This window comes from Cavia porcellus, unplaced genomic scaffold (genome assembly GCF_034190915.1).
Source record: "Cavia porcellus strain 051 isolate PalLab524CR breed Dunkin Hartley unplaced genomic scaffold, mCavPor4.1 scaffold_35, whole genome shotgun sequence".
Taxonomy (NCBI): domain Eukaryota; kingdom Metazoa; phylum Chordata; class Mammalia; order Rodentia; family Caviidae; genus Cavia; species Cavia porcellus.
Window position 1 is genome coordinate 1 of NW_026947518.1, and position 26,723 is coordinate 26,723.

The 26,723-nt window shown below is 41.3% G+C and overlaps 1 protein-coding gene across 1 annotated transcript in view; it reads left to right on the forward strand.

Moving 5' to 3' along the window:
• Positions 1–16,292: 16,292 nt before the first annotated feature.
• The window catches only part of LOC134474688 (endogenous retrovirus group K member 7 Gag polyprotein-like), a 185,352-nt gene continuing 174,921 nt past the window's right edge, over positions 16,293–26,723 (forward strand). The window contains exon 1 of the mRNA XM_063243215.1: positions 16,293–16,480. The gene's annotated coding sequence lies outside the window, so the exon portion shown is untranslated. The remainder of the gene's footprint in view (positions 16,481–26,723) is intronic.

The window sequence follows — 26,723 nt, forward strand, 5'->3', positions numbered from 1 at the left end:
ATGCCTGCTAAGAAACTCTGACCATGAAGTAACAGAATGGCCTTGTAATACATGTTGAAAACAACCATTCCCAAAAGACTGGTACACATTTGGAAATCTTAAAATTTGGTACCTTTTGGAATGCAGAATCTTTATCTTCACTTTGGGCATGAGTACATATGTGTATCACATACAGATCATTCTGATATGTTTCCCCATCACAATCTCCCTTCTGTCCTTAACCTGTAGTTCCCTTTTCCATATGGTCAGTCTTACTTTTCTCTATTAACACTTTCATTTCATTCCACAATTTATATTTTGGTTTCTCATCTAAAAGAAATCCTGTGAACTTTTAGGTTTTATAGCTGAGCTATTTCACCGAATTGATTGGAGAAAGAACCACCTATTTCTTATGGCAAATGACATTATATTATTTATTTTTTGACATTATATAACACATTTTTTTCTTTTCCATGCTGGGAGTGAATAACAGCTATTAGCATAAAATCTATAGCTTTTTAAATATGTTTTAAGAGATTTTTGCTGATCATTAAGCTGTGAAGTTTGAACTTGAATTTGCAATTCTGCAAAATCTGATTCCTAGTGTGCTGGATTTACAAGAATGCATGATCACAAAGAGTCTATTAACATTTTTCTTCTCCACAAACCAGTGATAGATAGCTAAGCTTCTTCAAGGCCTGATCTATTATAACTTGATCTGCTTTGTATATGAGTAAGCATGTATCAGTATTTTATGTGCATTTTGAATTTTTAAAAATATATCTAGGACAAGTATGAGGGGATCAATTTCTAGAGACAGCTGCACACTGATATTCAGAATGAGTGCACTTAACATTCCACCAGCCTTCTAAGAATTTTAGTCAGAATGGCTGATTCTTTAGCTTACCCTAGCTTATACGTCTTCGGAGAATATTACTGACAATAAATTGAATGGTGCCTCATTTCTTTGGTGGCATTTTTCTGCTGACTCATTAATTACTCAGGAACATTCCTTCTTCCTATGAGTGCAAGTTACCTTAAGTATTTCCAGTAAATTTTGCATTCTTTTTCAGCTTCCTGGATATCCCCAAGTCCTCCTGAATTGTAGACATAGAAATACCAGCGCTCATTAGAATAATACACACAAATTAATAGATTTTGTTTAGAGTTATGATATAATGTGTCCAGGTCAGAGCTATTTTTAAAAATATTTTCATATTGTTTTTAATGAAACAGTGACATACAACATTCTGACAGCATGAGTGACAAAATATTTTGTCATTACCTATTGCAGGCATGTTCCTAAAGGTTTCGCCCATGACATCTCTGTAGAGGTTCTTTTGGGATGGACTCAGCAAAGTCCTCTCCTCATTGCTGAAGTTCACGACCACATTCTCAAAGGTCACCACCTCCTAAAGGATCATATATATATTTCTTACCGGAGGTTGAGACACCTGGTTTGTGATATCATAAATTCTCTCCTACAAATCTGAATCAAAAGCAAAGTGTGGTGGTATATATCTATTATGCCAGCACTCAAAAGGCTGAGGAAGGATGGTTTCAGTGAGTTCAGGGCAATTCTAGGCTCCATAGAGTGTTCAAATCTAGCTGATATACATATAGAAAGCTTGTCTCAATAAAACAAAACAACACTAAACAAATACAACCAAACAAAACAGCTGAATGAAGACTGATTTCTTCAAATGTAAATCCATGTCTTGGTCATTAATTTTGTGTATATACACATCTTTGAAGACAGCAAATTTGATGATACATTGCAACTCACTGCTAATGTAACAGTGAAATAGGAGCACTGATTCTTGTGCTGAGTCACTGCAATATTCCCTGTGTACTGTCTCTAATGCAGAGCTCACAGTGAGAAGCCTGCTGGACCAGCATCCACAAAGCATAGAGGCAGATAAATATCCCATTAATCAATTGGGAAGCCAAGCAAGCACCTCCCTTCCCTGGTAAGTGGTGGCTGTGTGGCCCATCCAGGGGGCAAACCAGCAGCAGCTCCTGAGATCCATGCCATGCTGGAATTTAGGACACTGGGAACGCAAGCAAGCACCACTTCTCCCTGGTAAGCAGTGGCGGTCTGGCAGAATGCGGCCCTTCCAGGGGGAGAAACAGCAGCAGCTCCTGAGATCCATGCCATGTGGGAACTTAGGACACTGTGAAACAAAACAATCGGCCTGTCTCCCTACTAAGCAATAGTGAACCTACTGATGCACGGCCTAAAATCAAACATCCCACTTCCCAACCGCTCTTCTCCTACCACCCCCCGTTAGCAAATGGGCACCAGAAATCTGAGCCTTTCCTGGGAAGCAGACGATAACAAATAAGGGGGACTTCCTTCTACTATCTCTTTGAAGGCAAATATTTTTATTACTGTTTTGCTCTGTTCTGATTAATGGTATTGCTCTATTCAATATTCTATTTTGATAAGTACTATAATGTTCTGTATTTCATCTCATTTTGATATACATGTTTGAAAGAACAACTATTGGCGCTGGGGATTTGGCTCATCGGAAAAAGCACCTGCCTTGCAAGCAGACAGTAGTGGGCTCGATCCCCGGTACTGATAAAAAGGAAAAAGACAAAAAAAGAAAGAACAACTATTATAAAGATAATATAATATACTGTGATAACTATTACTGTTATCGCAGTAACCAGTTGTGAAGTTGTGTACGAATTTCACTGTATTATCTTAGTTGGCCTTATTCTGTCTTGTTCTATTGTATTTTACTGCTTTCAATATTTAAAAAAAGAAAAAAAAACCTCATCAATCACTTTGATAGGCTGCAGATAATTTCTCTTCAAAATCTCATTTAGGCCAGTGAGTACTTTGTTCTTAATATACTTCAGCATTTTGAAACATGAATTTGGTTTCATAGAACAAAACATAAATAACATCCAGTATGGTACACAAGTAATAACTCACATGTTAGTGGAAAATGCTGTATTTAAAAAATAAGTATATAAAATGGAACCAGGTCCAAGTTGTAATTCATAGCTTACTGTCAACAAGCGTTCACTTTCAATTCAGATATAAGCAATATATCTTGTGAGGCTGATGGAGGACTTCTTCCTTGAATTTGGGGTTAGTCTAAGTTACAGAGGTGTCTAAAATAGAGATACCCTGACTGTGACACCCCACAGACAAAGTGAAACTTGAAAAGAGACTGCATAAGACACCTTTGGTTTGTTTTTAAAAATTATAGCCATATAATATGGAAAAATTCCAACAATATTCAACACTTTCTGGGAAACAATGTGGATATATTCCTTACAACAAAGAAAACACTTTCATAGTTGGGTATTTAGCTCAGTGGCATGAACGCCTGCCTGGAAAGCATAGGTCATGAGTTCGATCCTTGGTACAAAAAAATCTGCATTTTACCTTCATGACACTGGGGCATAATTAGAGATAATCCAAATTAGATCTCAAGTATGGAACAGAAAATTCATGGGTTGACAAGGATGTGAAATACTGATTGTTGCCAGAGCTGGTGTTGATCACCTCAAGGAAGCAATCAGAACCCAACTTTAACTTTACACTTACTCTAAGAACTACCTGAAATTCAGTGAAGACCCTCTCTGTTGTATATCCTGCTATTGGCTTCCTGCAGTCTGTCAGTCAATTGTACATCCTTTCCATGATCCTCTGATCCATCCTCAGCAGGAAACCCTTCATGCCTAACTACTGATATCACTGCAAAATCTCTGTTTAGAGCTTCTCCTTTACACCACTTAGTAAATTCCATTGCAGAGCATTTACATATTTAAACTGTCTATGAACAACCAAGCCACTAAATCAGCTCTTAATTCAGAGATGACACACCTATTGCTTTCCATTCAGAAGAATATCACGTGTATATGTCCATGCAAATGCCTAAATTTCAGCATTTTTTGATGAGAATTTAACAGGTAGCCCTTTCTGGAATTTGTCCTTCACAAATTTTTACCCTGTCCTTGATAACAATTTCATATTTGCTTCATTTTTCTCAGACTTCAAAACTCTATGGCTGTTCTCACAAACCTAGTCTGTGATCAAGGGTGCCACATAAATAATTAAGTATGCTCATAAATTATTTTGCACTGTTCTGTATAATACACAGGAGTTCACGAGTTGTTTGGGAAGCCTTTTTCCACTGAGACACACTACTACACATCTCTGAATTCTCAGGACCTTTGCCACTACCTACCATGAGGATGGAAATATGAGAACATACTATAAATTGAGGAGATCACTATAAATACAAAAAAGCCCAAGTTTAAGTTGAGCCATTGTGGCTATGAGGCCCTGCATTACAGACATTAATAAAATTTGGACATTCCAGATCTGCTACCCTGAGGAAAGAGAGCAGAGACCTAGCTCATTACTGCTCTACAAGCTACAAAAAGCATCATAGTCAGGATCTTCTCAAGCTCCTTCCAATGCCTAAAATTGTGGAGTTACCATGCCAGCAGTGAATTTTAAAGATGATACTTGAGTCTGCTGCTGTTATAGTGAAGGCAGGGTTCTGGGGACCCCAAATCACCCTTGCCAACAGCAAGAGGCAAAAGGGACAGTGAATGACCCATGGACAATGCTGGAGGACCTCAGGAGCTGAAGCTAACTAAATACCTGAGGCTCCAGACACCAGAGCCTTCTAAATACTTGTAACTGGTTTCACCAAATCCACCCTATATCTGGGCTCCCATCCACAACCTCACCATTCCATGGCTCCAGGATCTCTCAGAGTCTTTGCTAATCATGCCACAGGACATCAAAAGTACTAAATGAGATGCAGCAAGCATTTTACTTCCAGTATCCTACTCAGAAAAGGTAAATCATGCTGAGACACCAGAAGAGACAAAAGTCACAGCCAGCAATGGCCTGTAAATTGGACAGTGCATATAGCCTGCCCCTTCATCACTGATTGACCCCTGCTCTACGGCTCTCCTTCTGAGTCAAGAATTAACAGGGAACAAAACCCCTCCCTGCAATAGAGGATCTCAAATTATAGACTGTAGTGCAGAGACTTTTGGAGCTTCTTCTACAGTGGTGATCTCAGTGGATGACCAGAGGAGTGTTTGTACTGAAGAGCTTTACCTCAGGCTTTTAATTTTCAAATCCATTTTATTTCACTGAAAAAAGAACACATCAACTAAAATTAAATTTCAAAACATGTCAATCGGGGGGGGGCAACACTGGTATATACATTGCACACTGTAATCCTCAGATCATTCACCCAGAGCACAAGACATCTGTAATCAATTATCCAAACAGTACTGTTACAGGCACCTGAGTTATTTAAATACTATTGGCATAAGGCAGGGCTAGGTCCTCCAAGGAGTCCATGCAGGAGATGAGATATCGTGCAACAATGGGGAAGACTGACACCTCATGCTATGGCCATGTCTCAAGACAAATGATAAGCAAATTCATCCATGTCCTAAAGACTGATATTCTAAATAGTCCCATAGCACTCTGAGGAGGTCAGGAGTCACCATTCAAAGAAAAGTATGCTTATCCTAAGGACTGACATTTTAAATATTTCCTTTCATTCTGATGAACTCAGGAGCCACCCTCCCAAAACCCTAAGGGAAAAGTCACTGCTGCCTAAGAATGCCTGCTTTCTATGAGACTCCCTTCCCCTTTTGTTCCCAATTTAATCAACTTTACATGAACATTTAATCTTATTGGCTACCATAGCTCTGTCACATCTTATGCCCATCTGCATTGTCAGTTCCAATTTTTCCCACCTTAAACTCAGCTCACCACATGATTTTACTCTATAAAGGTCCCTAGAAGGACAGTGTTTGGCATCACACTCAGGACCCCTTCTCTCTCTCAGGTAGCTTTCTTTCTCTCAGTAAGTATATTGTGCTCTTAATTTCTGTTGTTCCTAAAATTCATTCTTTGACTTTAGAGAACACAAACTCATACCAGACATATTAGACCAGGATATTCATTACTCTATAGCAATATCATTATAAATTTTTCTCTTTCCTGAAGTCAGATAAATCAGTAGTAGTTTGTATTCTACAATGTTGATCTCACCTTTCCAGGGATGCTTGCAATGAAGGGCTTTAATCCCTGACTTTAAGTGCTACTTTTGTTTTCTGAAAGTGAAATGATCTGTAATTTTGGTTAAGGTTTCTACAATGCATTAAGGAAATGACTAACAGTATTTCTTATGAATGGTTTACTACCAGCCATAGAGGAAGACAGGTGGCAAAAATTCATTGTTTTGATTTGTTCCTTGAAATGATGTACTTGAAAGAGTTTTGCCCTAGAAACAATTACAGAACCTCATGGTGGTAGTTCAAGGTGGAAGAAGGCAAAATCAGGGATTCTTACTCATATGGGCACTTCCTCTTTTTTCCTTAATTACTATTTCCTCTTTCTTTCCCAGGGCCCTAAAGAAAATTCCCATCAGCTCCTTGCATGACATCAATGTCCCCTCCAAGCACCACATCCACTCAAAAGTCACATATACCTCTGTTGAAGTCTAGAAAAATAGCTTCGTAATTTTTGTATCATAGCAATACCTGTAACTTTGCCATACTGTATCTGTTTTTCCCTTCCCCCTCTGGATGACCTAATTAATATGATTTTTTAAAAATTTTATTTAAGGAGAAAAGAAAAAAAAAACAGTGAAAGGGTACAAGTTATACAGATTTACAGAAGAAAAAATGAACAGTAGGAAATCACTAGTTAATGGATTACATATTGCCATCTTAGAAATAATTGTTCAAGTCACAAGATTAAAGCTTGTAGAGTGGACATTCCAACAATGATACTGCAAACAGTTCTGTTCAATGATCCAATAAAACTCTGTGATATCATTTTCTATCTTATACACTTAAATATACATGCAATTATATAGTTTAGAGCACTTTCTTTTCCTCTTTTGTACAATGACTATTACACATTTTGGGTTTCATTGCTCCCACGGTTCTTATTGCTTTCTTGGAAGAGAGTAAAACCAAATGTGACATAACAGAACAGAATCGGTCAAGTGAAAAGGGTGGACATAATAGATAATATAAAAACATAATACAAGGTGATCAACAATGGTTACCATAATGCCTCCCGCTATCTCTAATAGAATTGCCTATATCATTAGTTATAATACAATTGAACAAAACAGTAAAGAACAAAACCAACAAAACCAAAACATTGGAGACATTGTAGGTCTTCAAAAGTAGATAAAAGTTAATGAGAATGGGTGTTATAATGAATCTCCCTAATTAATATGTTAATCAATGCTCTCCTCTGTAAAGAATTGTAAAATCTTACCTAATTGATATGTTAACCATTGTTGCCCTCTACAAATAACACATGTGATGCTAAGATAAACTAACAGAAGTTGTTAATCGCTGCTAAACTTCTAGTCTCTGCTGAGGAAAACCGGATTTCTTCTTATCTAAACTTGCTTGTTTACAAGAAAACTTGCTTGTTACCTGAATCTTGCTCTTCCCATGAAATGTAATGCACCATGTTTCTGTTTTGTAGTGCGCCACACCACATCCCCCTCCTTGCATTGTGTGACCAGCAGCTGTTTGTGGATGTACAAGATAAAAGCCCTGACATTTTTCTGTTAGGTGCCCAGTCTCCAAATTGGTTCCTGGAGACTCATTTCCAGGTCTGGTCTAAAATAAAACCTTTGCTCCCTAAATTTTAATTTCTTGCTTCCTTGGATTTTATTCCAGGGTCTGAGTTATCACAACCACACAACCCCATAGTTAGTCCAGGGGGAGGGGAGCCAAACCCTTGGTGGCTGTGGGCTCCTCTCCACATACTTTAAATAAAAGGCCAGGGGGCTGGGGATTTAGCTCAGCGGCATAAGCACCTGCCTTGCAAGCAGGCGGTCGTGAGTTCGATCCCCGGTACCGATAAAAATGAAAAAGACAAAAAAAATAAATAAATAAATAAATAAATAAATAAATAAATAAAAGGCCACTTTTACATTTCTTATATTCTGCTTCTCTATTGTGCTAATTTACCTCCTCAGTAACCTCAGTAATCTAACCCACTTTAAACCTATCCACTGTTGTAACCTAGTTCTAACTGATGTGTCCCCTTTCTGTTCTATATGCGCCATTTCAATAGAGATTAAAATTCCATCTCCAGGAAAGACTTAAGTTTCAGCTCCTTGTAAACCCCTCTCCCCTCCCCATTCTTAGGTTAAGTCTCCATTTCCCATAAAAGCTTTAAGTTTCAGTTTCTTGTAATCCCCCCCATTCAGCCTATCTGCAATACAATGTACTGTCCCTAAGAAATGTTTAACTACAAGAAAGTTATCAAACTTGCTCAAAGTTCACAACATTCCTGTGGTTTTCAGCTCTAAAACCCAACCTTTTTAGCTTTAAGGCACACAGTCTCCAAATTGGCTCCTGGAGATTGCATCAGCTGGCCTGGCCTAAAATAAAGTCTTTGCTCCCCAAATTTTAATTTCTTGCTTCCTTGCATTTTATGCTGGGGTTCAAGCTATTACACTCACCACATGATTTTATTCTATAAAATCAGAGTCCTTTGCTAGCGGCTCAGAATCCCTCCTGTTTTTCTCAGACAGAAGCTTTCTGATAGGATTTTTGGTGTAGTAAAGAAGAGAATATAAAGTCAAAATGGCCTTTATTCTAAGAATATGGGGAAAGAACCCCATGACCACTGGGGGTCTGGCTTTTTTTTTCTGGAAATGTGTGGGCGGCATACACACAGTTTTTGACTTGGGTGCTGCTTAAAGGTGGCATTGCTGATATACAAGTACCTGATTGAGATACTTTTCTGGCCACAGGTAGGTTGAATAGGGGAGAGGAAAGTGACTTCAAGGTAAAAGTCCCCTGGTTCCACCTCCCACTTCCAAAATATCCTATTTAGAGCAAAATATTTTCACTTTCTTTCTCTCAATAAATATATTCCGCCTTTCAACTCTGTTGTTCCTAAAATTCATTCTTGCATTTTAGAAATCACAAACTCATACCAGACATAGAAGTTCAGGAATTTCATTCCACTATATCATGGTATGGTTCCCTATATTTCTAACTAACTCAGCTGCCTGTAAATTTAAGAATTGTTTATCAATTTGACTTGGAGTAATTGTAGCAAATAAAATGTTCTTTATGAATATAGGGAAATATATCATTAAATTGCAAAAATGATTATCACAGTCTTTCTACCTAGCACCAGCCAACATTTTCAACTTTCAAGAATGTGGGAAAACAAAAAAATAAAAACAACTCAGAAAATAGCAATCCTATAAGGGACAGTATATCATTCACTGTAATTGCCATGTTATCTGCAGGTATTTCATAGGCCACAAAAGAAACATTGAGCCTATTAAATACCAAGTATCCCTTTCAATAAAAGTGCTCATAGCACTGCATGGTTGACAACTGTGATTTATTTTCTGTATGAGTGATTGAACTCATGACCTTGTGCTCTCCAGGCAGCTCCTTGTATCCCTGAGTTCAATCCCCAGAGCCAACAACTTTAGATACTATATATGACTATTAATAATGTTTAATTTGCTATTACATATTTAGTTATAAATTTTGTAAACCTACATTTTCACAAATGAAATTATTTTCTTTCCTTGCTTTAAATTACTTTTTTTTAGGTACCAGGGATCAAAGCTACAACCTAGGACATTCAAGGCAAGCGTTTCCGCCTCCTGAGTTAAATCCCTGGCCTGTATTAATGAATATTTCAGTTTATTCATTCAAATAGAAGTGTGATTTTAGCAAAGGATGTCAAGGTAGACAGAAATTGATATACAATCAGAGAGGAACTGGAACCTCATATAGTCAATGCAAAAAACTAACTACAACAATCACTGCTACAGGCACAGCTGAAGAAAGACAGACCTGAAGGTGAAGATGCAGTGACTAGGTCTACATGCTCCTGAGGAGAAAAACAACAGCTTGAAATGTACTACAGTTACCACCTCCTCCAGGAAGTTCAGATAGGCATCAATTACCATACTCAATGACCAGAACAACTGGACTATTGTTCCCACAAAATGCCTTGGCTCTTTCCCCATACCTTTTCTGGCTGACTTGTTCCCCTGTTGAATAATATTAGTTAAGCAACTATAAGCTCACAGGTTGATAGTAGTCTGACACCCACACTGTACCCACATTGTGACTTTCCTGTATAAATGACTCCTGACAATAGGTCTATGGCCAAAACACTGAAGACCACTCCTGATAATTCAGGGCAATTTTTCTCTCTTTTTTTCTAAGAAAATTTTTGAAATTCTTTTGGTTTATGACTTCATAACTTTCTCATGTTGTGAGTCATTAAACTTGATGCATTTGATATCAAACAGGGCAGGATTATATTTCTCTTATCTTAATTTAAATATGAAATGTCTGCTAAAGGCATTGTTCCAAAGCCAGAATTTCAAGCTGCTTGTTTGCCCTGAGTTTAACATTTCAATGAGCTTTTAGAAGTCCTCAGTCTAAAGAACTGCAAATGTATTGGAGGAAGGAGGTCACTGTTGTGCTGTAGCACAATAGGTGCCATTCCTAAGTCTGTGTTTGTCATTGCCTCCTGGATGGCACTACATGGCTTTCTTTCCTCTGCAGCATCATTCAATAATTCCTATTTTACATAACTCAAATTTCACTCAGCTCTATTATTGTTTGTTTTCAATCGTCTTTCTGTCTACTTGGTTGTTTTTTTTTTTTTTTTCATTTTAGTTTTTTGATTTAAAGACATAGTGACATAGTCTCACTTTGGATTTCGGGGCAGCCTTGCACTCACTATGTAGGTTAGGCTGTCATTGAATACATGGCCATTCTCTTGTTTCAGCTTCTTCATTGCTGGGGAAAAGAGGTGGGCATTATAGCACATGTCGTTTGTCTTTTTTCTTTTCTCCTTTTCTCTACTATTCTTTCATTTCAGTGGCACTGTCATGTAATCCTGAGGTTTGCTTGTGTCAGTAAAGGTTCCTGCAGCTTGAGTTGATTTTGTGAACAATAATATAGGAAGCCAAGCAACCCAATTGAGAAATGTGGAATTTCATTAGCTGGGATCAGCACTACTTGTATACAGAAACCCTAACCCCATTTCAGGATCTAAACAAGAGGCTCTGAACTGGAAAGTTAGAGATGTTTTAAAAGATAGAATCACAAAAAGATCCTGTTGGAAATCATTTAGCTAGAATCTTATAATAATTTTTTGGATGACAACTGTATTCTCCTTCTTTTGTTGAGCAGGTTAATTTTTTTCTTTGGGTACAGCTCATTTTGCTTTTCTCCTGGGACTTATACCCTGAGTGATTTTCCATTTTTCTGAGTGAAATACAGGGCACTAGTTCAATGCAAAGCTCAAGATGTCATCTATTAAGCCAACCTACAACACAGCTAAGTTACAAGTCTCAATATTTTTTAGGGTAAACACACACATATCTATAATCCCACACTCAAGACGCTGAGATAGGAGTGCTGCTTTGAGGTTAGGGCAATTCTGTGCTCCATAAAGGGTTTAAATCTAGCTGATATACATAGAGAAAACTTGCCTCAATAAAACAAAACTAAACTAAACAAATAAATCCAAACAAAACAGCTGAATGGAGACTGATTTCTTCAAATCTTAATTCCACATCTTGAGGATTAATTTTTGTATATACACATTTTTTGAAACAGCAAATTTAATTCTATATTGCAACACACAGCTAATGTAACAGACAAATAGGAGCACTCATTCTTATGCTGAGTCACTGCAAGAGTCCCTGTGCACTGTCTCTAAAGCAGAGCTCGTAGTGAGAGCCTGCAGGACCAGCATCCATAAAGCACAGAGGCAGACAAATATCTCATGAATCACTTCAATGTACTAACAATGATATATCTTCAAATCTCATTTAGGCCACTGAGTCCTTTGTTCGTAATATACTTGAGCAGCATTTTGATATTTAAATTTGGTTTCATAGAACAAAACATACATAACATCAAATACAATACATAAATAATAACTTAAATGTTCATGGAAAACTGCTGTATGTAAAAAATGTATAAACAATGAAACCAGGTACAAGTTTCAAATTATAGCTCAGTGTCACCAAGTGATCACCAAGTGATCACTCTCCATTCAGATATAAGAAATATATCTTGGGAGGCTGATGCAGGAGAACTTCCTTGAGTTTGGGGCTAGCCTAAGTTACAGAGCTGTCTGAAATATAGAAACCCTGACTGAGACACCCCACAGACAATGTGAAACTTGAAAAGTGACTGCATACGACACCTTTGGTTTGCTTTAAAAATTATATCCATACAATATAGAAAAATTCCACAATATTCAACATTTTCTGAGGAACAATGTTGATATCATACATAGTATGTTGGGAGCCGCGTCTGTGATAGTTCGCCTTACTCGGCGGACGTGCGGCCTGTGGTAAAGAGCAAAGCCTGAGGTAGATTACCCCTCCCATCGAGTACGTTAGTTTCCTGCTTACCGCGTAAACAACCCGCTCAACAATATAGTCTGCCTGGCAACTGATGATGTTAGCCAATCAGCTTGCCTTGCTTACTTTAACATGATTGGACACTGTATCCGTATATATACCGGTGCCACCCCTGGGCGGAGGTAGAAGCCAGGTAGAAGCCCGGAAGTGGAAGCCCAAAAGGAGCCGTGGAGAGCGGACCGATAGAGGCTTCGGAGTGAAGCCCAAAGGGAGCCGCGGGGAGCGGACCAGAGGAGGCTTCAGCTGGGAGCGGTCCCAGGGCAGGCTGTACGGAGAGAAAATAAAAAGAAAAGGTTGTCCACTACCAGACTTTGTCGTGTGTCCTTCCTGCCGGCCAGAAGTGACATCGACATTTGGAGGCCCGCCCGGGGACTGATCACCCCCGAGACGTGGTAGTGGACAACGCTCCAGTACAGAGCTGCGAGACAGGTGAGTTGGGGATAAGCCTGGGCTCTGGGTGGCGCGCACCTACAGGGCTTTTAGACTCCCCTCAGGCTCACGCGTAAGTGGCGGATTCCTTGGGCCTCACGCAGTGAGTAACATATTAAAAAATGGGAAACATGCTAGGTAGCAACACTAAGAGCGAGGGTGGTTGTGGAGAAAGCTCTCAAGAGCTTACAAAAGTACGCAGGGTATCTGAGCAGGCCCAGTCAGGGAGCTCCCGAGAGGGGCCCATCAAGGGGAACAAAGATGCTAAGGAGGAGGACGGGGCTCTAGCCTCAGAGTCGTCTGACTCCGAGGACGAGGGAAAGTTAAATGGCAAGGGGGCCAAAGAGACCAGCTGTCAGGAGCCCAAGTCGCTCGATAAGGAGTCGCAGGGTTCTTTTCCAGCGTTGCGCCGCGAATTGCGCTCTGCTCAACCTGGTCTGCGGAGGAGTAGAGAGCTCCTGAGCGCTCCCCGGCGCGAGAGGGAGGCGGTCCCTCGCCACGAGGTGGCCGCCTGGGAGCTCCCTCCCCTTTCGCCAGAACAGGAAGTGATGCACGGGCCCCCATTTTCCGCCCAATCACGGCCGCCGTCTTATGCTCTGCCGCCGGCGGGTCGGTATTTTTACAGGCAGCTTTGGCAGGGGGGACGCTTGTCTCATGAGGTACATCCACCTGGGATAGATAGTGGCCCCTACGGGATATTTCCTGTACAAGTAGCTATGGGCCAGGGACGTAATGTATGGGAGCCTTTTGAGATAAAGCAGATTAGAGAACTTAAAAATGCAGTTACAACTTTTGGGCCGACTGCGCCTTACACCATTGCCATGCTGGAGAATCTGTCTTCTGGGCCCCTCACCCCCGCGGACTGGATTCAGCTGGCAAAGGCGTGTCTGCCCTCGGGTAGTTACCTGGATTGGCGAGCCTGGTACGCGGAGTTCTCTGCAGAGCAGGCTGAGAGAAACGCCAATTGGGGAAACCGGGGGTGGAACAAGGAAATGCTTATGGGAGAAGGTCGGCACGCTGATGATCAGACTCAGTTCCCCGGCGCTGTCTATGAACAAATCAATGCCATAGGGCTCCGCGCCTGGAAGCAGGTAAGTGGTGCCGGAACAGCCTCCTTGTGTCTTTCAAAAATAATTCAGGGTACCACAGAGCCATTTGTTGACTTTGTGGCCCGAATGCAAGATGCTGCCGATAAGATATTCTCTGATCCGGGAGTGGCTCGACCGCTGGTAAGGCAGCTGATTTTCGAGCAATGTACAAAGGAGTGCAAGGCAGCGATAGCTCCTCATAAGAACAAGGACCTCAACGCCTGGATTAGGATATGCAGAGAGATAGGGGGGCCGCTCTCCAACTCGGGAGTGGCTGCTCTCCTGGCCGCGGCTGTACAGCAGAGGGGACCTCGCGGGTCAGGAGGGGAATGTAAGGCTAAAGGGTGTTTTGCCTGCGGGGAGCCAGGACACATTAAACGTCACTGCCCAAACAATGCAGATGCTAGGCCCCGTCCTAGGAATGAAGAACCATATGTTTGTGGGCGATGCAAGAAGGGATCACACAAAGCTGAGGAGTGTAGGTCGGTCTTTGATGCTCAGGGCAACCGTATTTGTGGACGAGATGCTAGAGAGCCAAAAAACGGCCAGAGGGGGCCCCCTTCACAGGCGGGCCCCCGCCCCAGAGACAGGACAGCTCAGGGTGGCAGCCTTCAACAAGGGCCACCCCTGGGTCAGCAGGTGTGGACCTCAGTGTCGCCTCAGGACTTATATTAGTGCCTGATATGGGTGTTCAAGTGGTTGAAACCACCTTTAAGGGACCGTTACCCGAAAATTCCGTGGGTCTGGTGATCGGGAGATCCTCCACGGCCCTTTGGGGTCTCACAGTAGTCCCGGGGGTCATAGACTCAGACTACACAGGACATATTAAAATTATGGTTCAATCTCTTGTGGGTACTATGGTAATCAATAAAGGAGACAAGATAGCGCAGCTCTTGCTGCTCCCCAGTCTCCACAAGAGATTTCCCTCAAAGCAGAAAATTAGAGAAAGTCAAGGTTTCGGTTCCTCAGGGGAAGTCTTCGAGGGACTCCATATGATACTTGATAAAAGGCCCATGCTCTCACTTAAGGTCAATGGCAAGAATATAACAGGGCTCCTAGACACAGGAGCTGACCGTTCCATTATCTCCAGAAAGGATTGGCCTTCCAACTGGCCCACCAACACTGCAGATAACACGCTGCAGGGCCTGGGGATGGTGTCAGCTCCTCAGGTTAGTGCTTCAACCCTGCTCTGGTGCAATGAGGAGGGTCATCAGGGCCATTTCCAACCATTTGTGTTGCAGTTGCCAGTGTCTCTATGGGGAAGGGACATCCTCACTCAGATGGATGTCACGCTTACGTCAAACTGCTCCCCCCAGGCTAAGGATATACTCAGGAACCAGGGGTATACCCCCGGCAAAGGCTTGGGCAATGCCCTGCAGGGTCGGACATCCCCAATACCAGTAGAGAACAAAAAAGGTAGGCAAGGATTGGGTTTTTCTTAGGGGCCGCTGAAGAAGCTCTCCTACCCACTTCGATCAAAATCACCTGGAGATCAAATGATCCGGTTTGGGTACCTCAGTGGCCCCTGCCTAAGGAGAAGCTATTAGCCTTGTCAGAAATAGTCAGTGCCTTCCATGATAAGTTTCATGTCAATGCCAGGACACTAGCAAACCATTTCCATGTTTCCAGAGCAGATGCACGAGATATCGTGCGACTATGTGACTCCTGTGCCACATACAAACCTGCCATACCGATGGGAGTAAACCCTCGAGGTTTGATCCCTGGTGATGTTTGGCAGATGGACATCACACATATACAGGAGTTTGGGACTCTTAAATATGTTCATGTTTCCACAGACACCTGTTCTCGCGTCATATTTGCAACAGCAGAAACAGGTGAAAAAGTGTCTAATGTGATCAATCATTGCCTGGCAGCTTGGGCCGCATGGGGCAAACCAAAAATATTAAAAACTGATAATGGACCAGCCTATATAGGCAAAGCTTTCAATGAGTTCTGCAAAATGATGGAGGTTCAATTAAAACATGGTATCCCATACAATCCCCAAGGTCAAGGAATCATTGAGAGGGCTCATAGAAGCCTCAAAGGAATTTTACAAAAACAAAAAGGGGGAGTAGGCCAAGGCCTGGCCCCAAAGGCACGATTATCCATGGCACTATTCACACACAATTTTTTAAATTTAAATAATGATAATCGGTCCCCAGCTGTGGAGCACTGCAACCCTTCCCCCAACCATAAAGGGTGGGTGAAGTGGAAAGATGTCCTGACAGGACAATGGATGGGCCCGGATCCAGTGGTCAGCTGGAACCGAGGCGCGGTTTGTGTTTTCCCACAGGAACCGGGACGAGAACCACTGTGGATACCGGAGAGACTGACACGGGCAACAAAGCCCTCGACTGAAGATCAGACCTGCCCTACCGGAGATCCATCACAGACCAACCAACAAGATGAATAGAAATAGCGGTAGCCCGAAATGGACAAGAAGATCCTCAGGCATATGCATGGCTTGCTCGATTGGCCCACGACCGAGTCTAGATATGGCGGGCATCCCTCATTCTCCTCCATAAGGTGACAATACACAGCAGGGTAGGTGAGTCAATGACGGGTAAGAGCGTGCCTCCCCAGCACGACTCGACCTAAGCCAGGCCCTACCCCATCCTGCACGTAAGCCACTGGACTGTTAGATGCTGCCCAGGTCTAAATTTCTCTCCGAGGGGATTTCTTTACGGAGAGGAAATGAGTGCAAGCTTGTGTGCATCCAGGTTCCGTCCAGTTTGTGCCTGGCCCTAGAAAAAGGACGAGGGCCTCAGGGCCTTGGCAGACCATGGCACGGCCGACCAGGGTCTAAGCCAAGGACCTACGGTGGGCCTACGCATAGGGCATAAGCCTCTGCACCCAGTCCAGGAAGGGCTACGATGCGCACATTCATAAAAAATAAAATAGGGGGAGATGTTGGGAGCCGCGTCTGTGATAGTTCGCCTTACTCGGCGGACGTGCGGCCTGTGGTAAAGAGCAAAGCCTGAGGTAGATTACCCCTCCCATGGAGTACGTTAGTTTCCTGCTTACCGCGTAAACAACCCGCTCAACAATATAGTCTGCCTGGCAACTGATGATGTTAGCCAATCAGCTTGCCTTGCTTACTTTAACATGATTGGACACTGTATCCATATATATACCGGTGCCACCCCTGGGCGGAGGTAGAAGCCAGGTAGAAGCCCGGAAGTGGAAGCCCAAAAGGAGCCGTGGAGAGCGGACCGATAGAGGCTTCGGAGTGAAGCCCAAAGGGAGCCGCGGGGAGCGGACCAGAGGAGGCTTCAGCTGGGAGCGGTCCCAGGGCAGGCTGTACAGAGAGAAAATAAAAAGAAAAGGTTGTCCACTACCAGACTTTGTCGTGTGTCCTTCCTGCCGGCCAGAAGCGACATCGACAATAGTATACAGAAAACCCTTTCAGAGCTAGGTATTTAGCTCAGAAGCATGAACAACTACCTCGCAAGCTTGAGATCATGAGTTCAATCCCTGTTACAAAAAAAATTCAAATTTCACCTTCATGACACTGGGTCGTAATTGGAGATAATCAAAATTAGATCTCAAGTGAAGAACACAGAATTCATGGGTTGACAAGGATGTGGAATACTGATTGTTACCAGAGCTGGTGTTATTCACCTCCAGGAAGAAATCATAAGCCAAATTTAACTTCATGCTTAGCCTAAGAACTACCTGACTTTCAGGGAAGATCCTGTCTGTTGTATGTCCTGCTATTGGCATACTATGTCCTACCAGTCACTTCCGCATCCTTTCCATGCTAGTCTGATCCACCCTAGGCAGACAACCATTCACGACTAAACTATTGATATCTCTGCGCAATTTCAATTTATGGCATCTCCTTTACACCACTTAGTAAAGTCCACTGCAGAGCATTTCCATATTTCAACAATGTATATGATCAACCAAGCTATTAAATCACCTCTTAATTCAGATATGACACCCACATTCCTTTCCATTCAGATGGATATCACGTGTATATATATATATATATATATATATATATATATATATATGTTCATGCCAATGACTAAATGTAGGCATTTTCAATGAGAATTTAACAGGCAGCCCTTTCTGGAATTTGCCCTTAGCAAACACACTTTACCCTGCCCTTGATGACACATTTATATCTGCTTCATTCTTCTCAAAATTTAAACCTCTATGGATGTTCTCCCAAACATCGTCTTTGAGCACATGTGTCACATCAAGTATGATCAGAAATTCTTTGCATTGTTCTGTATAATACACAGCAGTTCATCCGGTGTTTGGGAAGCCTTCCTCCACTGAGGCACATCACTACACATCTTTGAATTCTCAGAACCTTTGCCTCCATCTTTCATGAGCATGGAAATATGAGAACATAGTATAAATTTAGGTGATCACAAAATACATAAATGCATAAGTTTAAGGAGAGCAGTTGTGGCTATGAGGTCCTGCAGCACAGACATTTATAAACTTCTGACTTTCAGATCTGTTGCTGACAGGAACGAGAGCAGAGACCTAGCTTATTACAGCTGCATCCAGCTTGAAACCACATCGGAATCAGGGTCTCCTCATGCCCTGTCCTGGGCCCAGACTGTTGGAGGAGCAAGGGCAGCAGGCGATTTCAAAAATGGCCTTGTGGCCTGGTGGTATCACAGTGGTGACAGCGTTCTAGGGACCCAGAACTGTCCTGGCCCCAGCAAGAGGTAAAAGGGACAAAGGATGACTCACTGCTAGAACTAGAGCACCTCAGGGTCTGAGGCTAAGCACACAGGCTCTAGACAGCACAGCTGCTTCTCACCACTTGGTTTTTTTCTTTTTTTTTTTTTTTTCTTTTTGTTCTTTTTCCTTTTTATCGGTCCCGGGGATCCAACTCATGACTGCCTGCTTTCAAGGCAGGCGCTTATGCCGCTGAGCTAAACCCCCAGCCCTTTCTCATCACTTCTAACTGGTCTCAACCGGATTCCACCCCATTTCACTGCTCCCATCCCAAAACATCACCATTGCGTAGTTTGGAGGTCTCCCAGGTTCTTTCTAAGCAGTCCACAGCAAATAGAAGCAAAAAATAATGGTCCAGCAAACATCCAGTGCTCCCTTTTTTGCACAGGCCTTGCAGTTGATGCCATGACACCGGAAGAGACTGCCTACCTTGGCCCGCCTGATTGGACAGTTCTTACAGCTGGCCTCTTCATCACTGATTGGTTCCTGCTCTCCTGCCTGCCTTCTCCACCAAGAATAATTACAGAAAAAAAAACCACCCTGTAACTGTGGATCCCCAATTAAAGATGGTGGAGGCTTCTGGAGCTGGCTGTCTTCTGGAATGTTGACCTCAGCTCGTCTGATGGGTATTTGCACTGAAAGTCTTTACCTCAGTCCTTGTTTTTTCTCCCAAATGCATTTTATTTGAAAGTTAAAAAGTAAAAAAGTGGTCCAGGAATTTAGCTTAATCGTCTGCCTGGCAAGCTAGAGGTCTTGCATTCCATCCAAGATCTGGCTACCACAAACTGTGCTGCTATAAACGTGGGTGCACATATATCATTGTGGTATGATGATTTTTATTCTTTTGGGTAGATACCCAGAAGGAGAATAACTGAGTTGAGTGGGACCTGTAGACCTAGTTTGTGTGGAATCTCCACACTTATTTCCACAGTGGTTGCCTTACCACCAACAATGGAGAAGAGTTCCTTTTTCCCCCACAACCTCTCCAGCAGTCGTTATTGCTTGATTTCTTGACAGTAGGCATTTTTTTCTGGGTCAAGGTGACATATCAGTGTTATTTAATTTGCAATTGTTAAATGATGAGTAATGCAGAACATTTTATCACATATTTATTCGCTGTTTATATTTCTTCATCTGAGAAATGTGTATTTCACCTCAGATGCACCTTTTTGGATTGGGTATTTAAATCTGGGAAGACTGAAATATTTTAGTTTTCCATGCTCTCAATAGTAATACTTTGTCTGAGGAACAGTTGGCAAATATTTTCTCCCACATTGTGAGTTGTCTTTTCACTGTTAGTGATTTCTCTTGCTGTTAAAACGTTTTTCAGTAGGGTGAGATTCTGACTTAATTGTTTTTGATTTTTGCTGTTCAATCCAAGTTTTCTTCATAAAGTCTTTTCTTACATCAATGTCTTCAAGAGTTTTACTTACTCTATCTTGTAGCAGATTTAATGTTTCTGTTTTAATATAAAATCTTTGATCTATTCTGATCTTAGCTTCATACATGTTGAAAGATAATATTCAGAATGTATAGAGCCAGTTTTTCCAGCACCATTTATTAAAGAGGCTGCTTTTCTTCCAATGACTCTGTTTGGCTCCTTTGTCAAAGATAAAATGGTTTAGTGGTCTGGGGTTGTTTCTCCATCTTCTAATTTGTTCCTTTGATCTTTGGGTCTGGTTTTGTTTGTTTTGTTTTTTGTCAGTACCACACCTTTTTTAAAAAAAAATCACAATACCTTTCTAGTATAATTTCAAGTCAGGGATTTTGATGAACCCTATCTTTCCTTTGTTGCCCAGCCTCACCTTTGCTACTCTAGGTCTCTTCTGGTTCCAGATGAATTTTTGGAATTATTTTGTGTAATTCTTTGAGATATGCTACGGGTTTTGATTGGGATTGCACTGAATCTGTACCATACCTTTGGAAGATGGTCATTTTCACTATATTGAATTTCCCTACCCAAGACTATGGGATAGTTCTTCATTTTAGAATACCTTCTTCAATCTCCTTGTTGAGAGTACTGTAGTTTACAGTTTAGAGGTCATTTACATCCTTTGTTAGATTGATTCCTAAATATTTCATTTTGTTGGATGCTATTGTAAAAGTTATTGTTTCCTTGATTTCTCTTTCCATGAGTTTTTTATTCTTGTTTATGAAGTCTAGTGATTGTTGAGTGTTGCCTTTGTAACCAGCTATATTACTGAATTTGCTTCTTAAACTAGAAGTCTTTTGGTGGAATTTTTAGGGTCTTCTAAGTAGAGTATCATGTCTTCTGCAAATAATGATAGTTTAACATTTTCCTTTCCTATCTTTATTCCTTTTATTTCTTTCTCTTGTCTAATTGCTCCAGCTAGTTTCCAGGACTATATTGAATAAGAATGGAGACAGTAGACATCCCTGTTGTGTTCCTGATTTTACAGTGAAACCTTTCAGTTTTTGTCCACTTAGTATGAGGTTGACTGTTGGTTTGTAATAAAAGGTTTTTTTTCAGATTGTGATAAAGATCATCTCTCCCAATTTTTGTAGGTTTTTTATTATGAATAGGTTTTGGACTTTGTCAAAATCTTTTTCTGCATCTATTGAAATGATCAAATGATTTTTGCTTTTGGATTTGTCAATACAGTGTATTATATGTATGCATTTATGTATGTTGAACCACCCCTGCATCCCAGGGAATAATTCCACTTGATCATGTTGTACAATCTTCTCGATGATATTCTGCAGTCTGTTTGCCAGTATCTTATTGAGGATATTGCTTCAATGTTCACCAGGCAGAATGGTCTGTAATTCTCTTTCTTATTTGGATTGTTCTCTGGTTTTCGTATCAGGGTAATGCTTGCTTCCAGGAATGAATTGGGAAGTGCAATTTCCCATGCGATTTCATTGAATTTTGAGAAGTGGTGGTGTTAGGTCTTCTCTAAATTTCTTATTTATCCCTGCCATTTCATGGCTACCCCTGCTTTCTTTCAAGGATCAGTGCACTCTTTCCATAGTGGGCTTCAAATATTTTCAGGATCAAGGTTCAATCCTCCAGGATAAAAAATCCACTGATGTCAGAAAATATTCTGAGAACAGGCCAGGGCAGTACACAACAGAACAGAGAGTCGGAAGTCTGTGTTAGAGGCAGCAGACTTCATTTTCATGATTTTCACTCATTTCTATTAATTTTCCACCTAGAATCCCAGTATGTGAACACAAAAGGAGCACAGTTACCATGTAAAGTGAAGACATTACATTTAAATGATAGTAATGGTCAGCAACAGAGTAAGGATGAAATAAAAGCAAGCATCAGTTCTCCAAGACAAGCTTGCTACTCATTCAGACTCATATAAATGCTGAATTCTGAAAGTGATCATATTGCCAAGCATGGGGGGGTGACAATTATTGCTGAAATGGAACAAAATTGCTAGTCCAATTAAAAATTTCCTTCTGGTGAGGCAGGGACACCCGAGGACTTCACACTGTAAGTTCCCTTTGCCACATAGTTCCCTTGTCACTAATTGGCACTCAGCTTTTTGTTGTACTCTACTCAAAAAAAAAAAAAATCAGGGCCCCATGATGAAAAAACGGGGCAAGACCCCAAGATGACAAATGGGGCGAGACGTCTTTTTTAAAAGAAGTGCTTTTATTTTAGCTGGCCCAGCAACACAGTGCAGATGGAATTTGCAAAGCTGTGCAACTGGGTTAGAGTTTTGACTGATTTTTATAGTTCATTTATGATTAGCTCATTGATCATTAAGTACATAGTGATGAGAAACAGAAATAAGGTGGGACTTTGTTCCCATTTGCTTGAGGTCAGAGGCATTTCACAGTGGGTGGTTAGCCAACTCATAGCCCTTGGTCTGCCAATTCCAGGAACATTTGTCTCTCATAAAGGGAACAATGGTTGACACAGCATCATTTGTCTCTTACAAGGGGAACAAAAGTTGACATAGCACACTGGTCACTAAGGTGGGGGGATGATGCATTACAGAATAGCAGAACAATGCAGTCAGTTAATTGATAACTATGTGGTTGATGCTTGGTTACTAGGGTAATGAGCTCAATATAAAATGACAATATTACTAATAACTATATGTTTAAGTAACTATTTTTGTTAATTATCTTTTAATCAATTATTTTAATTTTTAGCAACTTAGTATAATATTACTAATCTGTTTATAATGCAAGGTCCAATTGTTAAACAAGTAAGTAAGATTAACAGAGGTCTGGAGGCTGCTATGATTAACATTGTCAACCAGGGAGATAGAGAAAACCATCCCTCAAACCAATTCTGTTCAGATTGTCTGGCTTGTTCTTGATCCTGTAGCTGCCCTTTATGGCTGGCCATACTTTGATGATAACCCCAGAATGACTGGCATACAAACAACAATTTTTTCCTAATGCCAGACAAAAGCCTCCTTCCTTTAGGAACAGGAGATCTACACCCCGGCAGTTTTGTAAAACCATCTCAGTCAGTGAACTTAAAGAATCGTCTAATTTGGAGACAGAGTCACTAAGGGCTGCTAAATCTTGGTCAATGAGTAAACATAAGTGTCTATAATTTTGGTCTTTTGACTATTAGGCTGGACACTCTTAAACCTATTGACCTTGTTATCTCAATTTTTAGTAATACAGGTAATAATGCAGGATTTTTTTTGGTCTTACTGGACTCTTTAAGTCAAATCTAGGGAACAAGTGACTCTTACCATTATCTCTAGGGTACCAATACACTTGGGGAAAGATATGGACTAATACATAAAGCGTAGGGCACTGGGTAAACAGGTGATGCATGGAACAAGGAGTTATATTAGAAGTACAGGAAAACCAGGCCCCATTGGGAGCAACAAGGTGTTGATTAGCAGGATAGGAAAAAAGTATAAATCAAAGCTGAAGAGGTAGGATTACAGAGTGCAGCACTAGGGAAAGTGTGCAAGGAGAAGGCAGAGTATACACAGATTCCTGGAGCACCCTGTACATTGTCCAGTGTGAGCAGGGCCTTAGCATCCCACCAACAAAGGTGTCATCTGTATAGGAATTTAAATGTTGATTTGCCATAAGCAATGTCCAGAGGCAAGAAGGGGCTAGAGATGTCACAGAAGTCGCAGAGGGCAAAAAGGTCTCAGGAGCAGGAAGTCTAGTGGAGAACAGAAGATTGGGTCTCAAGAGTGAGGAAAAAGTTAAAGACCCCATTTATTTCCTGTCAAGGAGATACAAATTTACAACCCCAATGTCTACAAAAATATTTCATCTCTACGGATTGTGAACACCTATAATCAGAGGCTGGCTGTTGGTTTTGGGGGCAAAGATACCAGCCAGTGGACTGTAATTTCTTTTGAATACATAGGTCCTTGTAAGTCTCCATTAGCAACCAATCAGGCAGCATGACATGCAAACCCAACAACATTTTTTATTTAATTTTTTCTGGGATGTTATCTAATAGGGAACATATATCTATCTTAACTATCTCATAGACAGTAGCATTGGCTACCAATAATTTACCAGTGAAATAGTCAGTAATTTTAAGTTTTAAACAATGGGGTTACAAAGTATCTCCTTGGGTGTCCATGAGGAATAACACCTAAGAACAAGATTATCAGATACAATTGGCAATCTTAAGCTTTAAAGAATCCTTGGAGGGAACAACAGTCCACTTATCTGTAGGTTGATCGCTGTCAAAGGCCAGAACTGGCTTGAAGTGGCAATGATGAATCGAGGCAGGCTTTTTGTGACTTTTATGTCAGTCAAAGTGCTGAGGACCATGGTGTAAGGGTCTTTTCACCATGGTTGGACTGACTCACGGTGATGTCTCTTCATGAGTAGTGTCCTAGGTTTCACTGCAGGACGTTTATCCTCAGGATGGGTTGTAGGCAGAGGTTGTTGTTCTCAGAATAACTGGTGGATGGAAGTCAGAGCTAGCTGAAGGGCCTGGAGGAACTTAATAAAATCTTGATTAGCCAGATCAGCTAATTTTTTTTTTTAGAAATTTTAGGAATAAGAGGAGGAGGTCTCCTACATAGAACTTTAAAGGGGAAACAACTGTAACATATGGGGTACATTGCACACACAAGAAGGCAAAAGGAAGGATACTCACCCAGTTCTCACCAGTTTTTAATGCCATCTTAGTTATTACCATTTTTAAAGTCTGGTTTATCCTTTTTACTTGTCCTGAACTTTAAGGCCGGTAAGCACAATGAAGTTTTTAATCAATCTGCAAAGCTTGGGTTAGTTTTTGAGTTATCTGGGCTATAAAAGCCTGGCCATTGTCAGACCCCATGGATAAAGGGAGGCCAATTTGGGAAAACTGCTATCAGGACTGACTCAAGACTTAGTAGGAAGAGCTATCTACCAGTACTCATTCTCTTAAAGTCCAGGCTTTTTTTATTTTTGTGAATTCTATTTATCAATGTTTTTCAGGCATAGTCCCACGGTACCAAGTGGTTTTCATTTGTTGTGTTTGCTTAGGATTTACCACCTGGCACTGAGGGCCTCTAAGGCTCACAGACTGAGTAAGCTTTGATAACTGAGGGATAAAGAAATGATCTCAAAAAGAACAGCGAGTTTTGATCCTCCCATGTGAGTGGACTGATGAGCTTGTTGGATGAGTTTTTATCTCAAGGCCTCATGGAGGAGGACTCGATTATCAGGCAGTTGGTACCAGGCCCCAGAGATATCAGACTTTGCTTGGAGTTGAGCTGCCAAATGTAAGTCTTTTTGAGTGCAAATGGGCTTTGACAGAGTGGGTGGAATCAGTAGCATTGCCAGGATTATCTCAATCCCCACTGATTTTTTGGCTGCTTTTTGGGTAGCTGCGTCTGTTAGATTATTTAATAGCCATATTCCTTGGCATCCAAATGGCAACTAACAAATCCAAAACTTGGGGAGCATTTTTATCTTTTGGCCGCCTTAAGTCAATGAAACTCATTCCTGGTAAATGGCCCGATGAACATGGCCAGTAGCAAATGCATATCTGCTATCAGTCTGATAACTTGAGGGCCTCAGTGAGGGCAATGAGTTTAGCCCATTGGGCTGATGTTTTTGGCTCTAAGGTTTGTTCCCATAGAATCTGAAAGTCTGAGACAGTGGCTCCTACGACCTGCTTACCTTGATAGATGGGACTGCTTTCATCAGAGAAATATGATGGAACTCTGGACAGTGGCTCATCTGTCAAGTCTGGCCGAAGCCCCATGAAATGATTAGAGGGACAAGGAGAGGTCATCATCAGGCAGCTGAGTATCTGGGTTTAAAGACACTGCCCCCTTGAAACTGATGGTAGTCAGATCTAGAAGTAATGCCTGATAGGCAGCCATCCATCCGGTGAAGTTTTAATGAGAGTCTCCAGTGAATGAGAGGAAATAATTAAAAGTTTTTGTCCAAATGTCACCTGTTGGGCCATTTTCACCAGGAGGGCCACTCAGGCAATCATCTGAAGGCAAAGCAGACATTGGGCTGCCATATTATCAAGTCTCTTGGAAAGATAGGCAATAGGCTTTTGCCATGGTCCTAAACTCTGGCTCAGTACTCCTTTTGCTATCCCTTGTTTTTTATCAACACAGAGGGAAAGAGGTTTCTGCAACTTTGACAGAGCCAGAGCTGGAACTTCTGTTAAGGCTGATTTCAATTGCTGAAAAGCCTGGCCTCGTGAGTCTGTAATCTAAAGCAGGCAATATCCTATGGCTCCTAGAAATTCTCATATTTGCTTTTTAGTCAAAGGAACTGGAATCTGTTGAATGGCTTGCACCAGCTGGAAGGAAAGAGTCAGTTTTAAGCAAACTCTAATAACTAACTGAGGGGCATTTTTTAAAATCTCTCAAGCCTTTGCAATTGTTGCTTAATATCAGGTGCTGACAGTTACAAAGGTATTATTAATGGCCCTTGCCTTTTTAGGTGCTACCAGATATACAGGTGTCGAAATATAATAGGCCTTTAGCAATCTCTCCAGAAACCCCGAGGAAGAGTCATCATCTAATTGTCTCAACTCTGCTACCTTGGACAAATTGGTGGGTTTTCTGGCAGCCCTTAAAGGCTTCTGAGAACAACTGGTGATACTGAACTAGAACCTTCTTACCTCTGGTTGTCCGATCGGGGT